This window comes from Rhinolophus sinicus, chromosome 16, assembly GCF_057876585.1.
Source record: "Rhinolophus sinicus isolate RSI-liver-muscle chromosome 16, RSI-T2T, whole genome shotgun sequence".
Lineage (NCBI taxonomy): Eukaryota > Metazoa > Chordata > Mammalia > Chiroptera > Rhinolophidae > Rhinolophus > Rhinolophus sinicus.
Window position 1 is genome coordinate 112,631,414 of NC_142516.1, and position 25,823 is coordinate 112,657,236.

General features: G+C 34.2%; 1 protein-coding gene across 13 annotated transcripts in view; it reads left to right on the forward strand.

Annotated features, from left to right (window-relative positions):
• The window catches only part of TENM3 (teneurin transmembrane protein 3), a 2,441,918-nt gene that overhangs the window by 237,239 nt on the left and 2,178,856 nt on the right, over window positions 1-25,823 (forward strand). The window lies entirely within an intron of this gene.

Here is a 25,823-nt window from a genome sequence, read left to right on the forward strand (position 1 = left end):
TCAAAACAGGTAAATTTGATATTCATTTCAAAGGATGTACCCATAGACTCATGGGATTGACTATCTTTAGATTTGCAACAGTACAGAATTAAAGAGACCTCCATGTTTGTTGTAACTAGTTTGTTTGACTAAGATGATATAGGAATGGAAAATGGAATGGGGAGATGAATATATGATCTTTGATATTTGGATATTTGTATAAATAGTGAGTTAGTTGGATATAGCCACTCAGAATATTTTTTAAACATTTATTTTGTTTCTGTCTCTGTTTAAGCTAATTTTTAAATTATTGAAATAAATCTTAACGTTTCTCCAGATCCTAATTGCTGATGAGCATAAGGGAAATTACTCCTTTTTTTTCTTTTTTTTTTTTTGGTTTGTATCGAAGAACCATATTTTATTCATTGTGTGTGTGTGCATGTGTGTGTGTGTGCATGTCTGTTTAAAATGTGGTTCTTTTACATTCATATGATGATATAGAACTTTTATATGACATGTATTCCTTTATGTACTATATCATCATATACATATAAAAGAATCACATTTATATTAGAAAGATCATAGATGTACTGCCATACTAAAATAGATCTTAAATTGCCTTGTTGCTCCTAATATTATGTTGTTCTTTCCAGACTGCTAGACATTGTCAGTTTTATTTTTTTTAATTAAAGTTTATTGGGGTGACAATGAATAGTAAAGTTACATAGGTTTCGGGTGTAAAATTCTGTAATACATCATCTATACGTCACATTGTGTGTTCACCACCCAGAGTCAGTTCTCCTTCCATCACCATATATTCGATCCCCTTTATCCTCATCTACTGCTCCCCTTCCCCCTTCCCCTCTGGTAACCACTAAACTATTGTCTGTGTCTATGAGTTATTGTTTCTTTATTTTTTTGTCTTGTTCCTTTGTTGGTTTCAGTTTTATATGCCACATATCAGTTAAATCATATGGTTCTCAACTTTCTCTGTCTGACTTATTTCATTTAGCATAATAATTTCAAGTTCCATCCACGTTGCTGCAAATGACACTATTTCATCTTTTCTTATGGCAGAATAGTATTCCACTGTGTATATATACCACATCTTCTTTATCCAATCATTTATTGAAGGACACTTTGGTTGTTTCCATGTCTTGGCCACCATAAATAAAGCTGCGATGAACATCAAAACATATATATCTTTACAGATAAATGTTTTTAGATTTTTTGGGTAGATACTATCATTTTTTAAAAAACCCTGAGTCTATCCTCCAAATTCAGAAATTTCAGAGGTTAGATTACTTCAGAAATTCATGACTTAAATAGCCCTTGCAGAATCTAGTAGTCAGGAAATAGGTGGTTTCATTCTGTTTTAGTACTCAGGATTCAATTCTGAATACTGTGTTTCCCCAAAAATAAGACCTAGCCGGACAATCAGCTCTAACGCATCTTTTGGAGCTAAAATTAATATAAGCCCTGGCATTATATTACATTATATTATATTATATTATATTATATTATATTATATTATACTATACCTGGTCTTATAGTAAACTAAGACCAGGTCTTATATTAATTTTTTTGCTCCAAAAGACGCATTAGAGCTGATTGTCCACCCAGGTCTTATTTTTCAGGGGAACACAGCATTTGTTTATTTGTGGTTTCCCCATCTTAATAGCATGTGCCCTTTTGGCATCTTTTCTTTAGTCTTTAATTAAGCACGTTTCTCCATCTTAGCATGCCTTCTGCTCATCTTGAACTCCCAGAGAGAAGTACTTGCATTGAGTTCTTAGAAAGTTTTAACCATCTTCTTCTTTTGTACTGTTTTTACAACCTAAAGGGAAAGAAAAAGAGAGAGAGGAAGGAAAAGCAATAGAAATTCATCTCTGTTACAGTAAAGTTAGCTTGGACAAACTATAATTGCTCTCCGCCTCTTACAAGGTCCACTGTACCCACATTATTATCATGATTGTTGGTTGTCCTTTTGCCATTTTCGTTTTGTTGAAAAGGCCATGTTTTATGTTATGACCTTTGTTTTATTAATTTTTAGTACCATAACCTTTCAGATACATCAATTTCTTTTTCTCCAAACATTTAAAACAACATATATATTTTTAAAAATTAGAAATAAACTCAAACCTAACAGTATGCATCATACTAATATGCAAAGAAATAGTAGATTTTTAATTCCAAAATATAAATTTAAATAATCACAAATATTCTCTAGGACATCATGTTTGACAAATAAGTTAATACATAGTATAGGAAAGGTATCACCAGCTTTGACTTATTTGTTATTAATCTGCCATTATATTATTCAAAAAACAAGTACATTAATTTTTAAGTAATGAGCTGAATACACAGTGAATGTGCCATGAATTATTCAATATTTTGTATAATATTTAACATCCTGTGCTAAATAAGAAGATATGTATACATACATACACAGAAACAGACCTCAATGAATTAGTGTAGTGTGACTAGTGGTTCCAATTCCAAAGCATTGTTACATATCTATGCCGTCAATAGTTAAGAAAAAAAAAAACTGTCATTCAAAGGGTTATCTTAATAAACTTTAGAAAATCTGATAGAAGCTAAATTCATGAACATTTTATGATAACTACTTTTATGAAAGAATGTACTAAGAAATTAAAGATTCATATCAAATTCTTATAAAAGAGAAACAAATGTCAGTCACCCAATATTTTTAATAAGAAAGCACACATGTTATTTGTACAATAGTCATTGGTAAGATTTGTTTGTTTTTCTTAAAAGAAGATCCCACCATTTTTGTGGGTAGCAACTGTTCATATGGTTTTCTTCTTTTTTTTATATGGTTTTCAAGTATTATTTATTTTGCTTAGTTATTGTAATATTTTCTAAGCTTGCTCTTCAAGAAGTCCTGAAAATAACTTTTAAGTTCAAAGGTAATCTATGAGAATCCATTATCTTTTTTTATACTTTCATTAAACTTCTGATATGAAGAAGAAATATTAATAGGATGATAGCTTAATATATCCTTTCTTAAGGAGACCTTTTTGAGGGTGAAATGTTTGAAGAAAATAGACATAGATGTAGTCTTCCAATTATGGAGAGAGAAAGTAAATGAAAACTTTTAAAGCAGATAATATTTGCCTGATCCTTTAAATATTTAAAATTTCAAAAATGTATAAAAAAGCATTTGGAATTTTTAACCTTACCCACTGTTCTAAATCTTTAAACACTATAAGCACAAGAAAATATTGAAATAAAAATGTATAGTTCTCTGTCAATTAGAGAAATTTTTATATGTGTGATATGAGAAAACATTTGTTAATTTTTTTAAATCCCTGGGAAATCATAAGTAGAATACAAAAGATAATTAGAAAGTAGTTTTGGATCATGAAAATAATTATGTAAGCTGTTTGGTACTACATAGGGATATAATAAGAATGAGGACTGGAGGCCTATACTCAAATCTTTCTCTGACATTTTTTTAAATTAATTTTATTGGGATGATATTGGTTAGTAAAATTATATAGGTTTCAAGTGTACATTTCTGTAATACCTCATCTCTATATATCACTTTGTGGGTTCACCATCCAGTCAGTTCTCCTTCCATCACCACATATTTGACCCCCTTTATCCTCTTCTACCCCCTTACCTTCTGGGAACCACTAAACTGTTGTCTGTATGTATCTATGAGATTTGTTTCCTTATTTGTCTTGTTTATTTGTTGCTTTCAGTTTCATATCCTACATATCAGTGAAATCATATAGTTCTCGACTTTCTAGTGGCTGGGGGGATAGGTGCATTGACTGTTTAGGCAGCTTTCACAGTACATTCAATGGTACACTACTTGAACCATTCAGATCCATTTGTTTCTTGGAGTAATTTATCCCTCCCGTGAGGATTTGGTTAGTCTTGCTCCTTAGGAAATTTATAAGAAAAAGGTGAATGCAGATTTTTTGTTTATTTTACCACTATTACAACCTCACCATCTAGAATGGTGCCTGCAAAATAATAAATATTTGAATATGTATTTGTTGAATGAATGAATGAATGAATACACAGGAGGATCTGCTGAGATATTCCTGTTTCTATCAGTTCTTTGATGATCAGTTTACGAAGGCCACTGTACTAGCTTCTTTATCCCAACTGAAGGACTTCCTGCTCTCTTGGCTGTTCTGGAATCATACTGCTGTTATTAAGCCTGACTAGCGTTGGGCAGGTGCCTCCGAATGACCTCCTGATGAATGTGGGCTGTCTCCTGCACCTGCATCCTGCCAAATATAAGGATTTCTGGGAGCCAGATTTGTGGCTCCTCTCCAAGTGGGAATCTGCTTCCCTGCTTTCTTTCTTTATGCCTGTGCTCTCTGTGTTACCTCTCCCTCTGCGCTCTGCTTATGAGTCCTTATAAAGTCTGGATTTATTCTTTACCTAGTGTATTGTCAAGAATTTTGCAGTATGAAAGCCTAAACTTTAGTTTGAAGTGCATTTTTTTTTCCTTCATCTCTCCCTTAGTTGAGGCATTAATGCTACTGAATAAATGGGTGGAAGGTGACAGGGTATAAAGAAATGCAAGAAGAAGAGGGACAGCATCATATCTCAAAATATTATCCCACTGTGTTCTTTACTGGATTGTTTTTAGATTCATATAATAAAATAGATTTAAGGTGCTGGTTTTCCAGTAGTAGTAGTAATACTAGTAGTACTTAATTTATTCTGAAAAATATGAAAACACATGAGAAAAATAATACTATAATAACTTTTCACCCAATGGTCATTATATGTATTAGGTTAAAAATAGACTTATTAAAGCCAAAAAGAAACCATTCTTAGAAATAGGGGAAATAACTTAGTTTTTAAAAGATACTATACATTTAAGACCAATAAAGTCAGTGACAAATTTCTAAAGTAAAAACCACAAAATTTCATTAATAAATTGAAGATTTAAGTTAAAACCATTTTTAAATATTCACTATATACTAAAAAGCAAATCATTCCATGTGAAATATATTTAAAGAGAAACACAGGAGAAATACATGCATTGCAATTGATTTAACCACTATTCTAGTGATGCACATTTTCTGATAATTCATGTCTGAATTTCTTTCCAGGATTGTGATAAATTAGATGTTAAAATATGAAAAATTATATAAATCACTTTATATGTCTTTATCAACATGGTGTTTCCCCAGCAGTCAAGCCAGTCTCATTTGTTGGAAAGGAATACCACAGCTTAATGTATCTAATCATGTCTTCTAAAGGATGAAATTACTCACAAGGGAGAGCGTGAGAATAAGATCAATGAACTTATATTAGTGTAAAGTATCACTGATTAATGAATGCAACATCAGGGATTGAAATTTACTTAGAATTTAAACTTACTGCCAGTTTTGAAAGTTTAAATAGAATAAGGTTGCCAAGTATTGTAAATATAAATTAAAATAATATGATATTTATACCTGATGAATGCCTGAAAAATTACGTCTAAAATCAGAAACTTAGCAATTAACAAATGATATAGAGGTATATACATCTATATATCTATTTATATCTATACATATAGATAGATAGATAGATAGATAGATAGATAGATAGATAGATAGATAATCTCTCTCTCTATGTATATATATATATAGAGAGAGAGAGAGAGAGAGAGATAGAGAGAGAGAGAGAGAGAGAGAGAGATAGACAGATAAGAAATGTTGATTTAAGATAACTTTGGTTAGGAAAATAAGTATATAAAAGAATTTCTTATGTATTTGTCCCAACATGCAATCTACCCAAAATTGATATGAAAATTATTGTTTTGGAGTAGAAACTAGTAGCTTGAAATAATTTAGTATAGTTTGCAAATGTTTGTAAATTTTATTGTGCAGTTAAATCATGACAAAGAGTAATGAATCAGTAAAAAACATTTATTTTGTTTTTTTATTTAAAGTTATTGAATGGAGAAACACATGAATAAAATGTTACTGCCTTCCAGTTTTTTTTAAAAAAAACATAGCAATAACCTCTCCATTATAAATGAATCAGATGACAATCTCATCTAAGTACACACAAAATGCAAAAACAAAAAGCAAGTCTGAATTCTCTTGACCATGAACTTCATTTCTGAGAAGCAATCTTCACTAGCTGATTGATGCTTGCTCTACACTAACACCCAGGTGTTGATCCTGAATATGGAAAGTAGGGAATTTATAACGAAACTATTAGAGTTTGGTAGTGTTATAGGAGACAACTGCCTTGTGTGTGATGAGTAAGGACCTACTCTGTGACTGTTTTAGGATGACATAGAGTGCAGTCATTGAAAATTCCATAGTCAGTGGCAGTGTCAAGGAGTTAATAATTGATCAGAAGAGTACATGGTTAGGAAACTGGATGAACCTAAGAGATGCCATTGACCACTTTTCTTTGGTGATCGTATTATACTGCAAAATGTGCAAATATTATACTGGCTTACAAAAGGAAGATAGACATTCCAATTAACAGAACAGTGTCATTTCAAAGATTTGTTTTTTCAATTGTCAGAATATAAAACAGCATGTATCCAAAATTAAGAGTCCAAGAGAGTTACATGAAATTCTTATTTTAAATAAAATCTATATCCGTTGAAAATGATTGTGCTATCTTCTAAAACTATAGTTCAATTTTCAAAAAGTAAGTATTGTCTTTAATACTTAAAAATAATTAGTAATAATATGGTATAGTCTGATTAAACGTATTCAACCCTAAATAGAATTCTGACTGTTGTCTTCTGAAATTAAAAACAGCAATTTTCATATCAACATGTTTATAATTATCACATGGTCCCTAATTTAGCAAATATTCTTTACTTAGTTTCCTAGGGAAAATTTAAAGTCTTTATGTGGGTGGAAAAAGAGAGAGTAGCAATAAATAAACAGATTTATCAAGTAATGAATATGAGTTGGGAAGATATAGATACTTATGAATTAAGACATAAAAAATTTCACTAATTTCTTATTAAATTTAATCATTTTGAAATACTAAGTTTTCCTAAATACATTTTATTAATTGAAATAGGTATACCAGTAAAACAGTACCTCATTTTTATTAAATCATTTTATTAAATCATTTAAGCTCTTGAGTCCTGTATACTATATAATAACATGTTATAGCAAATAAGAGAATAATTCTAAGCACATCATAATGTGAATATATTTAATAAAGTACATATAATACTTTCATTTAGAAATGTTTCAAATAAAACATAATTGCATAATCCTGATATATCAATATATTGTTTTAAAAAAGGGAGAAACACGTTTTTCTGTCTAATATAAATGTTTTAAAAATGAACTTTTAAAATTTATGAAGTTTTAAGTTAACATGAGTAATTAATATAACTGTTTCTAATGAATGTTATTCTAATTTCTAATCTTTCTCCCTTTCATTTTTTATGACTTTAGAAAAAGAGAAAATGAATTTGATGCTTAATTCAAATTACTTTTTCATGTACCTTGGGTTTAAATAGCTGAAATAAGTGTCCTTAAATTTTCTAAACTTTATTAGACACTCATCTTTGAAATGTGAGGGTACATAAGCAAAGTTTGATTTCTTAAACACTCACATAATTCATTCAAAGCCATATATGTGTATGTAGAATACCAATTAAAAGTAAATCTCTGTTCAAAGCATAATAAAAATAAAACAGTATTTTACCTGCTAAGATCAACGAAAACCGTAGAGATTTCATTTTTATTTCTTTTGTATTTATATGCCTTTCGCATGCCCTTCTTTCAAAATTAAATATAGATTTTCTATCTCTCACTCTTTGAACCTAATGAGTGCAGGATTTTTAATCTAAAGAGATGAGCATTGAATGTTCAAATTTTGTCATTGCTTTCTTTTCCTGTATTACTGCTCCATACTTTTATAGGTCCACCAGTCATGTATTTACCTGATATCTTTGAACTATGTGCCAGGGCGTCAGCCCTTATAGAACTCAAATCCTTCATTTACCTTGTTGTTAATCCTTTATTTTCCCACTACACCACAGTGGCCTGGACAAGCTATAAAAAGAGGCTGTTTATGACTTGTCTCTGTAGGCAAAACCTATTTAAAATTTCATTGTCAACATGATCAGTTTTCTCTAAAATATAATGGTATCCTAGCAATATATTATAGTAAGTTTATATAAACAAATATTTGTGACTTCTGCATACAAGTACCTGAGACCAGAAAGGAAAACATTAGACAATCAGTGTCTCCTCTGAGTTTGTCTATATCTTAGAAGGGTGTTTGGGGCTTGCAGAACGGAAGGAAGGGGCAGAAAGATAGTTTAATTCTAAAAATAATTGTGTAAGTAAGGGGCACATTTCCTCCTATTTAATGTATGGTTCTCTAATTGATAGAATCCTGCAAAGATAATCATTTAGATTTAAGCCCCCCTGAATCAACATCACCCATTTTATTTTTCTCAAAACTTTTTGTTGAGGAAAGTCTATGTTTCCTCAAGGCTTCCATGAAAGAGTGAGTGGATGGCTTAAAATTCTGGGTAACATTCACCACTCCATATTTATTTCAACTAAGTCATATAAAGTAGTATGTTTCCTGTTTCCTGACTGCAATATGTCCTTCCACACACCCGTATCAGTAACACTGTTACTCCCTTGGCTTAAACGCCCTGTCCCTCTGTGTAGGAGTGATTTGTGAATTGTTAACTTGGAACTCTTTTGGAGGTATATACATAACTCTGTTTCTATGGTTTGTTTGCCAATCTGTCATTCTGTCGTCTCTCTCTCTCTCTTACTATGTTGTGACCTTCTAGAAAAAAAAAAAAATTCTCTTCAATTTACATTTTTATTCTCAGACCCTGAAATACTTCCTGACATATGGGAGACACTTGAAAAATATGGAGAAGTGAATGAGTGGCCAAATTGTTTTACATCTCAATCTATTTCATCATGTTTTGATAAAGGTTTGTTCTTTGTATTTTTTAACTTGTTTAAAAGACAGTCTTTTTTTATAGAAAGCAGGGGATTTTTAAAACTAAACTTTGAAGTTATATATGATTACTATCATAACAAGTCAACTTTAAGATAGTACTATAAAATCAGCTAGAACATTTACCTGGAAGAAATCAAAAAGTTTAGAAAATTTCAGAAAAGAGATAAAGCAGATGTCTTCTGATTGGTGAAAAGAAGGTCCAGTGATTCTCAGGATAAAAATCACTTCTGTTTACCTGGCGCCTCCCTATATTCAATGGTAGTCCTAGATAAATTTGAATGTATGCCTTACACTGATGCTTAATTAAGGGTTCTGTTTTCATAATAGTAGGAATAAAGAAAAATAATAAAACTTTTTAAAAATCCAGAAAAACATAACATTTTTCTTCAAGTTACAACAAAGAAAGCAAAAAATGAGATTTCCACCCTTTGGTTATTACTATAAATAGTTTAAAAATTAAAGAAAGAAGAATTAAGATTACTTTATAGGAGCAGAAAAAGGTAAAGTTTAAAAATGGAGGTTGTTTGATGTCAGAAGCTATGAAAAAAGCTGATGAGAGTGAGATGAGGAATTAATGTTACTGCATCAGTCAGCAGGGAGCTTTCAGTTTGATATAAAACTTGAAATTCTAATCACAACAGAAGATCATAAAGGGGAAGTGGTAAAAACACAAATGTAACATCCACAGAATTACCATAGGACTGTAGTTTCTTTATTTCTAAATGTCATAATGAGTTTAATCACAGATGAATTTTGAGCACGCAATGTCAGTGAATTGAATGAAGAATTATTATTCTGATTGAAGTTTAAAAACCTGTCACCATATTGTAGAGATTCACATTAAATGTAGCACCCTCAGTGATCTGGTAGAGATGCAAATGGTACACATAGCATGATTCTAGAAAGTGTTCTCCTTTCTTAAAATGCATTCATTCCATGTAAAATTTGTCCCCTGCGATACTCATAGATATTATTAAAAAAAAAAAAAAAACGAGAAAAAAGAAGAAGAAACAGGTTCTGTGATCAATGAAGTATGGAAAAACTATTAAATTATGCTGTACAGGTACTTTGTTTTATGCTAATATGTTATTTCTCAAACTTAGCATTTTCACTGAAAATCACCACAGAAGAGTCATTGGCAAATACTATTCTAATGGATTATCAGGGTGAGATGCAAGTGTAGTTTGTATACTAGTAAAATATATGATCATACTTACCAGATCAACTAGAAAACCAAAATATTCAGAGGCAGGTTCCTTCGAGGACTTCTGGTAAATTCCTTTAATATTAAATAAATGTTATCTCTAAGAACTTTAGTTTTATTAAACTTATTACATGTTGATTTGTGCAAGAGAAATTAAAATGAGACTCTAAGGTAATAATTGCAGTTATACAATTCTGCAGGAAATATTGAAAAATTTTGGTTTACTTTTTTATCCTCCCAGGCTAACAAGACATATTTCCTGAATTTTGGTAAAGAATGGAATAACCTACCAAATTTACCCTATTTTTCTCAAAATTGTCTTTCATTTAGGGAGATCAAAAAGGACATTGGATTCCATGCGTCTCTATAAGTGAGAACAATATTTTAATCTTTTTCCATAACTAGAAATATTTTTAAGACTTTTATGAAAATATAGCTCACATAAAATAATACATTAGTTTTCAGTGTACAGTATACCTATTCAACATTTATATACTTAAAGTAGTGATCACCATAAGTCCTGCAACCATCTGACACTGTACTATGCTATCTCAATATTATTCACTATATTCCCTATCCTGTACATTACATCCCCATGACTTATTTGTTTTATATCTGGAAAATTGGACCACTTGTTGCCCTTCACATTTCCCCCCTTTTTTAAAATGTTTAATTACAGTTGACTTTCATTGTTATTTTATATTAATTTCAGGGGTACAGCATAGTGGTTAGACATTTACATAATTTGATTTAAAAATGATCACCTTAACTCGTACCCACCTGACACCATACCTAGTTATTACAATATTATTGACCATATTCCCTATGCTTTACTTTACATCCCAATGACAATTTTGTAACCACCAATTTGTACTTCTTAATCCCTTCCCCTTTTCACCCACCCCTGCAACCTCTCTCCCATCTGGCAGCCAACAAACTTTTCTTTGTATCTATGAGTTTATTTATGTGTTGTTTGTTTATTTTGTTCTTTAGAGTCCACATATAAGCAAAATCACATTGCATCTGTCTCACATACTCCACTCAGTACAATACCCTACAGGTCCAGTCATCCTGCCACAGATGGCAAGAACCATCCCTCCCATGGCCGAGCAATATTCCATTATAATGTATCTGTGCCACCTCTTCTTTATTGATTCATTTATTTACAGACATCCAGGCAGCCTCCACATCTTAGTCTTTGTAAACAATGTTGCAATGGACAAATGTATCTATATGTCTCCTTGAAGTAGCTTTTTGGGTTTCTTCAGATAAATACCCAGAAGTGGGATTGCTTGGTTCTTCTTTGACTCTGATTATATATAGCCTTTGTTTTAAAGTCTATAAGTCTATTTTGTCAGCTATAAGTAATGCTATCCCAGCTTTTTTTTTTTTTTTTTCATGAAATCTCTTTTTTTCATTCCTTTACTTTCAGACTTGTGTGTCTTTTGATCTGAAGTGAGTCTTTTGTAGGCAGCATATATAAGGGCCTTGTTTTGTTATCCATTCAGCCACCTTATCTTTCAAATAGAACACTTAATTTATGTAATTGAAAGTAATTGTTGAAAGATATGTAGTTATTGCCATTTTATTGTTTATATTATTTATGTACTCCCTTTCCACCAATCTTAAAGAAGTCCCTCTAATATTCTTTCTAATACTGTTTTGGTGGTGATGACCTCCTTTAGCTTTTTCTTGCCTGTGAAGCTCTTTATCTGTCCTTTGATTGTAAATGATAACCTTTCTGGGAGTGTAATCTTGGATGTAGGTACTTGCTTTTCAGCACTTTGAATAGTTTTTGCCAATCCTTTCTTGCCTACAAAGCTTCTATTTAGAAAAAAAGGTGATAGTCTTATGGAAGCTTCCCTTGTAGAAACTGTTTTTCTCTAATACTTACAGGATTCTGTCTTTATCTTGAACCTTTGCATTTTAAGTATAATGTGCCTTGGTGTGAGCCTCTTTGTGTTCACTTTTTGGGACTCTCTGCGCTTCCTGGCCTTGTATGTCTATTTCTTTCACCAAGGTGAGGAAATTTTCCATCATTATTCCTTCAAATAGGTTTTCAATTTCTTGCTCTCTCTCTTCTCCTTCTGGTATGCCTATGTGTGAGTGTTGGCATGCTTGATGTTGTCCCAGATGTGCCCCTTAAACTCTCCTCTTTTTTTCTTTCTTTCCTTCTTTCTTTCTTTCTTTTTTTTTTTTCTTTCTTTCTTTTTTTATTTTCTTTCTGCTGTTCTGATTTGGTGTTTTCCGCTACATTGTCTTCCAAATCATTGATTTAATCCTTTGCTTCACTTAATCTAGTATTGGTTCTCTCTAATGTATTTTTATCTGAGTTATTATATTCTTAATTTCTGACTGGTTCTTTTTAATGTTTTCTATCTCTATTTTTATGCTTCCTAGCTCTTTGTTGAAGTTCTCAGTGAGATTATCGAACATCCTTATAACCAGTATTTTGAACTCTGCATCTGGTAGATTGATTATCTCCATTTTGCTTAGTTGTCTTTCTGGAGCTTTGTTCTGTTCTTTTATTTGAGACATGTTACTTTGTCTCCCCATTTTTCTGCCACCCTGTGTTTGAGTCTATGTATTAGGGAGGGCTTCTCCCCTCCCCCCAGTCTTAGTAGAATGGCCTTATGTAGTAGGTTTCCTCTGGGGCCCAGTTGTACAGTCTACCTAGTCACCCGAGTTGGGTGTTCCAGGTGGGTCCCTTGAGTGGATTGTGTGGGCTCTCCTGTTGTAGTTGAGATTTGATTGCTGTTTGCTTGTCAGTGGCAGGGATTGACCCTCAGGCTGATTAGTTGTGAGGACTGGCCATGACTACAGTGGAGTACCTATTGTTCATGGGCTGACCCTTTGGAGCAGGATTTGCATTATTAGGCCTCTGGTGCCTGCCTATTCTGCCCTTTGGGTGTGGTGTCATCCTTGGAGGCAGTCAGGTGATGTTCCAGCTCTGTCTGAAGCTAGCCAGTGGGTGTGCAGGCCCCAGGGCCTCCTGGGATGGTGGAGTAGGCAGGCCAATTCATCCTCAGCCTGTGCCTTGCCCATAACCAACAGGCATGATCCACAAAGCAATCCACAGATGGCCACCACCTACTCTGGGCTGAGAGGTGTTTCAAGAGGCCAAGCCCTGAACCAAGACCAGCAACTGCTTGTGCCCAATGTAGAGCTGATCAGCTAAAGGTAAAGGAAACCCTGAAGCCAGATGATGTTTGTTCAGATTTTGTGAGTCTTTAAGAGATTTTTAGGAAAGCCCATAGCATGAGCCAAGATAGGCTGTTTGTGTGGAAAAACCACTGGATGCAGCTTTGGTGTGCCCACAATTTGAGTGGAGCAGGGTTACAGGGAATCACCAGGGTGGGGCTGAGAAATGGTGTTAGCTAGGTTGATGGAGAAACAGATATGGTGACTTCCTGTGTCTGCATGCCGAGGGTACGGGGTGGCTCAACAAAGGAACAATGGATTCTATCAACCCTCTAGGAGAAAGCTGTCCCTCCAACCCTTGCCCTGAAGCCAGACCACTCACTCCCTCCCCATATGTCCCAGTGCCTTTTAAGCTGCTGCCCCAGTGCTGGAGCTCAGAGTGAGTGATTTCCTCAAGGAGTAAGTCCATGTGTGGGTCCTTTAAGAGGAGTGCCTTGGACTCCAACCACCCTCTGGCTCATTCAGCCACAATTTCCACTAGTTTTCACAACCTGCAGTTGTGGGGACTTCTCCCCCTGGCACTGGAACCCTGAGCTGAGGAGCCTGGTTTGTGACTGGGACTCCTCGCTCCTCCAAGGGGATCTCTGCAGCCAAGATATTCCTCCTAATTTTAAATGGTCACACATGGGTGTGGGACCAGACCATTCCAAATCTCCATCCCTCCCATTAGTCTCAAGGTGGCTTTGTTTTCTGTATGTTCTTAGTTGTAGCTCTTTGTTTCAACTAGACTTCAGGCAAATCTCAATGATGGTTGTTCTGTAGTTTAGTTGTAATTTTGATGTGGTTTCAAAAGGAGGCAAGCAAATCTACTCCACCATCTTGATGCCATAATTAGAAATGCTTAAGTAAAATGTTTATTTATCACTGTAATCACACATATTTAAAAGGTATCACTTTATATTTTTACAAATTAATTCTTGGATGTTAGATGTATGGCCAATAATTACAAATACAACACAAATTGTATTCATTTTAATTAGGTTTCTTGAATTTAATGTGTATACCGAGGTTATGTTAAAGAATACAGTGGTATCTAGGTTTTCAAACGTAATCTGTTCTGGAAGATTGTTCGAGTTCTGAATCGTTGGAAAATAGCTGAAAGCTAGGCCTCAGGATCTTGCACTCAGCAGAAGCTGAGTGACATGTTTGATTTTTGAGACATGTTCGAAAACTGAAGCATTTAATTCTGGGTCTAACAGCATTCATAAACTGAAATGTTCGTCAATTGAGACATTCGAAAACCGAGGTACCACTGTATCCTTGTTTTTGAGATATGTACACAAAGACACAGAGTATTCATAGTATGCTTGAAGTTATTTCAAAGAAAAAAATGAAATTAAAAAATAAATTATATGATAGTGTCATTATCAGGCTTTCTAAAAAACATGGTCTGAAATTTTCATCAATATGCTGTATTTTGTGGTTTCATCTCAAAATACGGACCACTTTATGAAGGAGAGAAATGGTGTCGAAGAAAAAGCTAAATTCCACTCAATTCAGTAAATTGCAAAGCCTTATGTACATGAGTGTAGACTATTTAGTATTCAAGGATAAATAATTTCATCCAAAAATTACAACCTGATAGGGCAACAGCACAAGTGATGGGTAAGCTACAATACAGTGAATAACAAAAGAATAGTGGAGGTAGTAGGGAAACAATAAATTTCATGAAGGGTATCCAGGAGAGATGGCATTTGAATTAGGACCTCAAAGAACAAGGAATATACGTATAGAAGTGTAGGAAGAGTAACTAGTGTTAGAGTGCATGTTTCCGAAAGAAAGAGAGAGAGAGAGAGAGAGAGAGAGAGAGAGAGAGAGAGAGAGAGAAGGAAGGAAGGATGAAGGGAAGAAGGGAAGAAAATCCTCCATTTTATTGTGATGCAATCTCAAATTAATCATGTTCATAAATATTTACTAACCTGTTAGTGTGTGTCTTAAGAAAATCATCTATGTCAACATTAAATATTCTGAAATGTACTTGTGAATTATTATAGAATAAGATGTGACTTATTAAAGAAATATTTATATACACAGATTCTGCACCTAATAATATAAAACCTAAAAATGATGTTTTGAGTTTGCCAGTCAAAACGAAAAAGAAGGAAAGAAGGAAGGAAAGAAGGAAGGAAGGAAGGGAGGCAGGAAGGGAGTGAGGAAGGGAGGGAGGGAGGAAGGAAGGAAGGAAGGAAGGAAGGAAGGAAGGAAGGAAGGAAGGAAGGAAGGAAAACTGAAAGGCAACACTGATTTTTTGGGAATGAGAGGTTAATTCCTACTTGCCATTAATGCTTTGCATTATCTTTGGAACAATTTCTCTTCTGGGAATAGCTTTAGATTATGTTAGCATCAGGCACCAAAGAACACAGGATTTCTAACAGGCTTTTGTCACAGTCAATAAAAAAAACCCACTAGAATTTGGTTTCTTGATATCATTTTTTTTTTTAAATTCAACTATAAAGAAAATTAAGTGGACTGTCTATCTCATTTCTCTCCTGGGTACAAGTTGCTATAATGTTTGTGTTTGATAAAAGACTTTCTATGTTTCATGAGGACATGGTATCTAATTTATCAAACAATGTATTTTGTAATTCTAAGCTCAAACATATATCAGAGAGTAGACAGGTTTGAAATAAAATAAAATGACACAAAAAGGAAAAGAGCAGTGTGATCCAGGGAGAAAAACAATAAGAAAAAAAAAATACCCCAGTTACATATGTTGCACATCTATTTACTCCCTGCTATAATATCCTTGGTACTTTGGTTTTTCATCTTATTTCATATCCACACTAGATAAAATTCAGCTCAGGACGATAATTATTGATTTCCCTTTTCTAGGTATGGAATCAAACAATGACAATTTAATAGTTATTCTCTATGAAAATATATTATTGTAGAGTAGATCATAGATAATATATGATTACTGGATTCTAGGAGATAGATATAGATAGATAGACAGATAACAGACAGATAGATAGATAGATAGATAGATAGATAGATAGATAGATAGATGATAGATAGATTTTCTGTGAGCAGCAATGAACATGAATGTTGCGACCTGCACAACACAAGCTGTGGGAAGGCGAGGGAGGTGGCGAGGGTTAAACTATCATAAAGGGACAGAGACTCAAATACAGTTAAATCACAGAGGACCAAGGGACTCCCAGCCTCAAGGGACTGGAGCCCCGAATTGGGTCCTCGTGGGTATTTATTGATTTCTTACAATAAGCATCACAAGATTAAAGGCAGGGTCAGCGAAATTCTCATACCACACCTTAAAATTCTTCCAATTCCCAGATATCTGTCCCAAAGCAACCGATGTTTATTGTCCCCAGGCGACTAAGGTGGGTGTGTTCAACCCCCTGGGGGAGCAAGTCTCACAAGGTAAAACCATCCCATGAGCTAAGCAGGAAGAGGATATCTTATCACTCTAAGTCCTTTGCATAGCAGAGTGCAGGACAATTGGGGCATGCATTAGCAGCTTCCCATAATGGTGAGGAGGAGGGGTATGGCTACCTCCTGACTTTTATTATGTTAACTCATGGGGGTCCCAATGGGGTCCCGTCTGGCTTAAGTCGTTTCTCCCATGAGGAATCATTACTCGTCTTTGACTGCAGACCTAGCTTACAAGGACCAAATATAGAGACTTAGGATAAATGAACTCAACCCCAGAGGGACAGTCCCACAAAGTTTTTTTTTCCTAAGGAAAGATTGGAGGGGACACACGGCTAGGCTGCTGTGTGACCACACATGAAAAGGTTACAGAGCCTTTCATTACCTAGAGAAGAACATGCCAAGACTGAATTGTCAGGAAAGCTTGTTGGCACAACACATTTGAGAAATATGGATTCAGCTCCTCCTACCTGTGTGAAATACTATGCTGGATGGTGAGAATACAGAGATGAAACTTGCACACATGTGAAAACCCAGCAGGCATGCTGAGACATAGATGCCCATAGCTTATCATAAGGCAGAAAGCATCAGTGCAAAAATATGACAATGCTGTTAAGGAGGAAGGAGAGGATGTGTTTGGTGCTTAGCTTTTGACAGGTATTGTCAGATCTGCTCTGCATACATTCACTTGTTTCTCAGAGCAGTAGAAGATCAGTACTGCTATTTCCCAGTTTTACAGAGGAGGAAATTGTGCCTTGGAGACATAATATCATTTCCTCAAGTTCACAAGGCTACTCAGTGGCAAGCCAGGAATCTACCTTTAGTTTATTGGAGTTCAAATCCTATAATGCACATAGTCATATTTTCGATGTTCAGTAACTTCAATGCATGTGAGAAAGACAGTGTCTGCAGAGCTTTAATAAGTAAACTAAGGAGGGCTTGAGCGGTAGAGTAAGTTGTTTGGAGAGTTGGAAAGAAAGAAGAGAATGTGTGGTTCTAGTTATTTTAATGGGGATCAAAAGATGCATAGGGCAGAGACAGGGAAGATATAATAATGAGTCTAAGGATCCAAGTTTGGAAAATTAGATGCTGTGATTCTACTAATGGAAACATGACCACAAAAGACAAGCAAGATTTGAAGACAACGTGGCTTTTGTTTTTAATGTATTAAGTTTGAAGTTTAAGTGAAGTGGCCATGAAGTCATGAAGGCCACTGTTAAAGAAGCAATTATGAGAAATATATAACATTATTAGAAATATATAACATCTATTATTAGAAATATATAACACAAAATTATTCAACAACATTTGAGAGAAATGGAAACATATAATGAAATATCATGCAAGACGCCTCACCAAATATTGTCCGTATCCTTTGAATGACTGGCTAGAAAGTAAATATCATACTATAAACATTTGCTATGCCGTTTTTAATCAGACTGCCTATCTTAAAAATTGGTATTATTTCTAATGAACACTTCAGTGTCATTATTTCAGAAACGCAAATGTCAGAAATTATCATCAGGTCTAAAGTTATTGCCCACTCTTAGGGCTTCATTAAGCAAATTTAAAATGAATAAAATTTTCTGTGATTAATAATATCAATATTTATGGAATTTCTCAAAAAGACATTTATGGATTGTTATTATTTATAGTGAAGTAGCAAAAGATGCTTCTAGCTGTGTTTTGTGGGTTGCAATATTATATTTGGATGCAAATATAAATGGGAAGGCTATAAATTTAGCTTGTATAATATAATTTAACTAAGTAAGTAGTTGTTAATATATTCAGCCATATTAGTTATTAACAGAAGATAAAATATAACGTTGATTTCTGTGGAAGTATGTCCTCATTACTCAAATTGTCTTTTCCTCAATTATTTAATTAGAATTACATCAATCAATTAAACAAGGTTATGTCCAATCTCACTTATTTTATTTAATTTTGCATGCTTTGATTTTCATTTTTTTCTAGAATGTTTCTACTATAACAATTACTTAGCTGGATACACAGGTTTCCTGAAGATACATTATACAAGTATCTCACTTATCTTTTTCTATTTATAAAACAAAGGCTTAACCTGTCATTAGTTCATACCCGGCAATGTTACTTCCTGGAAGAGGAAGGGAGAAGCTGAGACAGGTGCCTTGACCTTGGTGATGTGGTCTCCCTCTACAAAGCACAGCCTTATCAACACTGATCCTCCCAGGGAGACCTTTCCAAGCTGGTTTTTAGTTGATAGGAGTATTGTAGGACCTATTTCTGGGATTTGCATCTATGGTTATGCAGAATATTTAACCTAATTGTCGACTTTTCCTGATTTGGTGTTGTTGAAAACAGTTAAAATCTTATAAGTCGTTCTTAACTTTGCCACCCTTTTCTCCCAGTTAAGCAGATTCTGACCTGGTGACCTCTTGGCAGTCACTTGAGAACTCTCACTTGTCTAAGGGCTTCTACATGGTAGTATAACTTGGCTTCTTTCATTTTGATGATAAGAACATTAATCATCTGACAAGTGAGATTGTTCTCCAAAGCACAATGACCGAAATGACGCCACTGTGGTAAGGACATTGCCATGCACACGCCTGGCAATGACTACACAAGTCATTACTGAATAGTTTCAAATGTATATGAAAATAAGACTGCACCCATGGTGCAGCTCTTTATAAGATGTGTTCATTTCCTGATTTTTGGCTAACCCCCTTTTCACAGAGGGCGATCTCTTTTGCCTAGTTGCCCCACCCAGAGTTCATTTGCCTCTGGACATAATTTGTATGTGGATGTGACAGTAAGGGAAGATAACTGTTTAAGGTTAGATAAAAAAAAAAAAAAAAAAAAAAAAAAAATTGGTTTTGAGCATTTTCCCTTCTAGAACCCCAAAACTCAACATTAATACATTTTCCAAAGTATGACCATTTCAATATAAAATAGTGTTATTTATGAGGGTGCAGCAAAGTAGGTCAATGTACATGCCTTTCTTGTCTGGACCCTTTCAACTTCTACCACAGCATAAGGTGAAGGGGTGTCCTCCTGCATTTAGGTTAATATCCAATTTACAATCGTGATCTGTGGGCAAATTTCTGGGAAACAGCAAACACAGATACAAAAGTCTGACAATTAAGTTCGTGAATTCATCCTAGGAAAAATGCTACATACCTTATTGCTGAATATCATTACAGTCACCTTCAAAGTGCTCCTCTTGGGAAGCCATGAACTGCTGCCAGCACCTAGTCCACCCTACAAAGCAATTTTGGAACTCTTTTTCTGCAATGGCTATCAGAGCTTTTGTCGTATTATTCTTGAGGTTCAGAATGTCATCAAAATGTCTTCCTTTCAATAGTTCCTTTATTTTCGGGTAAAGAAAGAAGTCATTGGGGGCCAGATCAGCTGAGTAGGGAGGGTGTTCCAATACATTTACTTGTTTACTGGCTAAAAATTCCCTCACAGACAGTGCTCTGTGAGCTGGTGCATTGTTGTGATGCAAGAGCTATGAATTGTTGGCAGAAAGTTAAGGTGTTTTGTTTTTTTTTCCACACAGTCTTTTCAGCACTTCCAAATAGTAAATTTGATTAACTGTTTCTCTAGTTGGTACAAATTCATAATGAATAATTCCTTGGATATCAAAAAATATTAGCAACATTGTTGCAACAAGTTTGTGAACTTAATTACCCGACCTTATATATACACTTATCTTCTGAAACACTTATATTTTAGAACCAATAAACTATATTTTTACTACGAACGTATTTAAGAAAATTTCCATTTATTAATGTCTTAAACCAACAACCTCATCTTTGCTCTACCTCTGCATAGGCAAAGAATCCAATGTAAATGTAAATATATTTTAATATTTTTTTTTCTCAAAGATGAATTCAAGACTTTCTTAAGAAAAAGGAAAAAGAAAAAAAAAACTTGAACCTTTCCTCAACATCTCCCTGATTTTTGTCTTAACTCCTTGAGTGCTTAATATTTTTATTAATTATTTTGGAATCTAATTGTTAACTTCTTTGTATCATTATCTAAACATTTCATGAGTCAGTTTTGAATGGTAGCAAAAGAAGAATTGGAATGTGGAGTCGTACGTACTGAATTTCAAATCCCAAAGCTGCTAATGATTATCTGGGAAACATTAGGCAAGATATGTATCTAATTTCATTCCCGTAGTTCATCATTTTTTTAAGTTAGGTAAATAGCATTGACATCTAAAGGCTGATGGGAATTAAAAGCAATGTACATAAATCATATAGCACAGTGCCTGACAAATTGCAGCATTTAGTAAATGGTGACTGTAGTAGTTATTAAGGTTATTATGATTACTCTATTTCTCATTATGCAAATAAATGCTCTTTAAGGACTCAGCCTATCTTATATTTGGTTTATGTCCTCTGCAACATTATAATACTACATGCCACATGTTAAGGAATGAATTAACACGTGAATGAAATATTTTCAGAAACTCTTCATAAATCTAGTTTAGCAAGGGGATAATGGCAAGGTGAATATGTCTTTTTATTTTAAGTGTTTTTTTAATGCCACTCATCATTAGGATCAGGTCCCCTGAGGCCAGTTGCTATTGACCGTGATCCCTCCAGCTAACAGAGCTTTAAATCGTTGTTTTATGATACTGAGATATCTTCCTGGGAACTTTGCTTTGCCAGAATTTTTGAAGAAATATTCAATTGTTGAGGTTGTTCTGTATCCAGTTTTGATTACACAGTACCTCCTAATGTACTTAATATTTTTATGTGCTCAGATAAATGAGATACTCATTATGATTTCTGAGGAATAGTTTAATTAGAGCATTAAGAAACGATTGCTTTTACCCAGTTGTTGCACTATCAAAAATAATCATACTTCTTCACTGATCTCCACCTCTTCCTGAAGTTTACCCTTTAATGTTAATGATATATGACATCGTCCCACTATAGTACTCATGCTATTCTTAATTGCCAGCATCTGGAAATAATTCAGATTTTACACCTTCATGGCCTGTAGTTTTGAAAATCTCTTTAGAAAGTTGCCTTGGACAATGTTGCAGACTCTCTTCCAATAGTTCATCCTGCTTTTCATCACTGTACAATTATTTGAATATATGTGAAGTAGAATGGAAACTCTCAGGATTGTAAAGTCCTGCAGTTTTTATGTGAACGTCAACAGGTGACAGGTGTTGCTGGTCAAGTTCCCTGGAAAGCAGACTCTGAGATTAGAATCTGGTCAGTCAGCATCCAACCTGTGGGGAAGGAAAAGCAACACGACTGGGCGGAGAAATTGGGCGGTGATGAAGTCAAACAAGGTTTTAGCTGATCTCAAGGGCATTCCGAGGCTGCCTTCAAAGTTGCCCTGAATTGGGGATGACCAGATTCAGGGCTTCATGCTCAGTGAGCAGTCACTGGATATAGGTTACCCTTGGAAAGGCCACGTAACCCGGGCTGAGGCAGCTGTCTTCAGCTGAAGGCAATTTCAGGAGAAGGCTGGTAGGCCAAGAGCATCATACCCAGCAGATGGGGCTATAAATTCTCCCATTGCCAAGAGAAGTCCATTGGGTGCAGCACAGCAATCACTGCAGTGCTGCTGCAAGCATGGTTCCACAAGAAATGTGAGTAATTTTGATTTTTGCCTTAAATATCTTGTTTAATCTATCTACGATTTGAAAAAAAAAAAAAAGCTAATGATATCTTGAAGCTTTTCAATACCATTCTCTGACCATTTAGCAATGCTCTTAGGCCATTTTTATAAAGGATCCTCTATACATAAATCACATTCAGTCTTTAGATATTATGTGGTTCCTAATTCCTTTTCTCAAATTATTCAGGCTTTGGTCACTTCTAAGTTTGACTGCACAACATTGCAGTGTTTAAATAGAGGACTTCCGTGAATTTTAATGGGTTTAATGTTGATTTTTGAGGAGAATCATGAGCTCTTTTCTGGTACTCCTGACACTTATGCCAGAAGACAAGTCAGGTTTGAAACATCATATTTTAAGACAAACTTCTTCTCATATCCATTGTGTCTTTCACTGAACAGTCTGTAGTTCCCCATTATCTCAAAATTAGGTTGTTATATATCTGTTGCTATGAAGCAAAGTTAAGAGTACTGAAGTTTTAAATGAAATGAAGTTGACTAAATTTTGGACACATGGAATCTGTTTCATCAACATTAGTAGCCTTAAAAGGTTAAGGAGTTCTGTTATTAATAATCATCCAAGATGCTGTGGGGACAGAGTCCCAGAGAGCAGTTTCCAGGCTCTCAGCCTCAAGTGGAACGGTGCTGACTCAGGTAGTAGATGGCTGTGACTCATCGGTCATCAGTTGTAACCATTTAGCCAATTAGCCACTAATATAACTGCTGAGGCTCTGTTGTTTGATTGGTTGGATGGCAGGCAGAAAAGTGAATGGCGGATTGTGGATTGTGTATCCTGTGGTTCCTACTTCCTGTGTGTGTGTGTCTCGCCCAGCTGCCAGAGAGACTGGGGTGCAGGAAAACCCCTTTTTGGGGTACTGGCAGATGTTTGCTCACTGTGTCTCCAACCCAGCCGCCAGCGAGAATATAGTGGTATGACTCCCCTATTTATGGCTCCGTGGGTGTTCCTTTTTGGCCTCACCATATCCTGCGTACTTATGTGGGGAGCGGGACCAGAAACACCAAATGACACCCGGCATGACACTACTGTATACCGGTAGCTAGAAATATCAAGGTGTTTAGAAGACTTTGCTAGTTCTTTTGGGTCATGGTTATAGTACAAATAAACATTGTATCTGCATTAGTCTATTGCCTTTGTGTCACAACGAACACATACATATTTTAAGTAAGAATAGGAGGCAAGAGAATCTTTTACATTAATATAAGTAGTATTAAGGAAACCATTTGGTAAAATAGTCTAATAAAATCTAATTTGTGTAATAAAATACACATGGGGAGAAAAATAGGACTGTCTCTTGAATAGTCTTCAGTTGTTTCAGTACTATTCTCTTTTAAGTGAAACAAAATTATTGCCCTTTCATTGCAACCTTAAAGGCTTTAAAATTATGAACAGTATCACAGCTGATTGAATCATTATTCTAATGGGATATTCATCAAAAGTCTATGAAGATTCACAATGAGAGGCTTTAATAACTGAAATCCAACTGTTATGTACAATTATAATTTAAATGCCTGTGTTCTTTTCTCAAGGATTGGTTTGAAAACATAGAAGTCTTACTTTGTTTAAGAACATTACTATGGGTATGAAAAATTATTGGAGTACTCTAAATGTACTGCATGATAAGCTGAATCTGACTCTGATTTAGATTGGTACTTGGAATCTCTCCTTTTTTTTTTTTTTTTTTTTTTTTTACCCCCTCTAAGTAGAAATTAATCAAATCCAAGTCCATTTCTGCTCTTTCTTCATTAATGTTTTTAATTTACTGACTGAAAGGAAGTAATCCAGGGATCAACTAGACTTAGCCTTTGAAATTATTATTATTTTTTTAAGTATGTTCTTAACTTTATAAATAACACCTGAAGTCAATTGGCATTAACACCAAGTCACATTTACTAAAACTGTCTTAATCCATTAGCTCAGTTAGGGTCCTAAAATGTGCTACTGAGAATAAAAAGAAGCTTTTCTAACTTTTATAGACCTTTTTGACTCTATCAATGGATAACTGTGAGGTAACACAAAAGATTAGATTAAGGATTGATTGTTAAATCAGACTCAGGCAAATCATATATTACTCCAAATCAAACTGTTCTCATGATATCAAGAAAACAATCGATCAACAGAATGAGCATGGAAAGATCTTGTGCTGCTCAAGTAAGCATTGTATTCTTAGATTCCATAGAGAAAAAAATGAGTCAAATTATTGGAGTATAACTTACACCAATCAATTTTACTTTAATTCTTTATCTTATCAGGCACAAGACAAAGTTTGCTATGCAAGATTTAATTTTCAGATAAGAATCAAATTTTCTTTTACCTATACATTTCAATTTTCCTCTGCTTTCTTTCCCTATTTATTTGAATAATTAATTGTAAAGTGAATCTTAAATTTGCAGCGTATTAGTTATGCTAACTCATAGACCATCTCTTTTAATGTGGAAATAGAAATGTGACAAAAATTTCTGTGCCAGATTTCTTATAATATTAGACATTTTATATCTTGCTTTAAACCTTTCAAAATGTTTTACTGTTAATGTAATATGTATTGTAGTATTCAATTAAAGATCTTGGAGTTCCATAAATGTTTCTGCTATAAATTTTGGAAGTAAAAAGTCTTGCTCTGGTGAAGATTCAACCTTTTTTTAAGGAAATAAAAGAACTTTTTTTTTTCTTTCTTTTCTCTCAGAAGTAAAGTGACAATGAAAGATACTGCTTTCTTTTAAAATAGTTCAAATGTCATTTTTTAGTACCCTAACCACAAATCAATAGGCGGTTTTATACTTATTTATATGCTGTCAAGAACTAATTTATTCAGTAGGTCAGACTTCTTTTTTCAAATTTATACAACAATAGTTTTACTTTGTAATACTTATAACTCAATAAATCAGTTTATTATAACATTTGTTTACCTCTATCATGTTGCCACCCAGCTGTTGAATACAATTTTAATATTTGGTACAAAAAAAGAATCCATATTCAAATGCAGCTTTGTAGGACTCTGAACAGAACTAAAAATAATAAAGTCTTCTTTCAACTCCAAGAAAAGTTTCTCAGGGGAGGTTGTTAGGTTGAATAAGTGGAGATTTTTATTTGGTAATTTTCTGAAATAGTTATAGTTTCTAATATCCCTAAAACAGAATATTAATAAGATAGGAATTAAAATGAACAAACCTGAGACCTATGTATAAATACTTCACATTTGTTTGCAGATTGTAATTATGACAATTCATAGTGTGCCCACTGAAAACGCAGCACTGGGGACCCTGTACTTAGTCATAACCATAAATTAAACCAGTATGGGCCCAGTGCCCAGAGAAAAAGTCAAACAAACAAAACTGAGCAAAGAAATTCCAAAGATGAAAAGCTAGACACTGACATAATTGAAGAGGTACTGAATTAACTGATGAGGTCTTTACCAATTTTGAAAAGATGCACGTTACCTGATTCAATGATGTT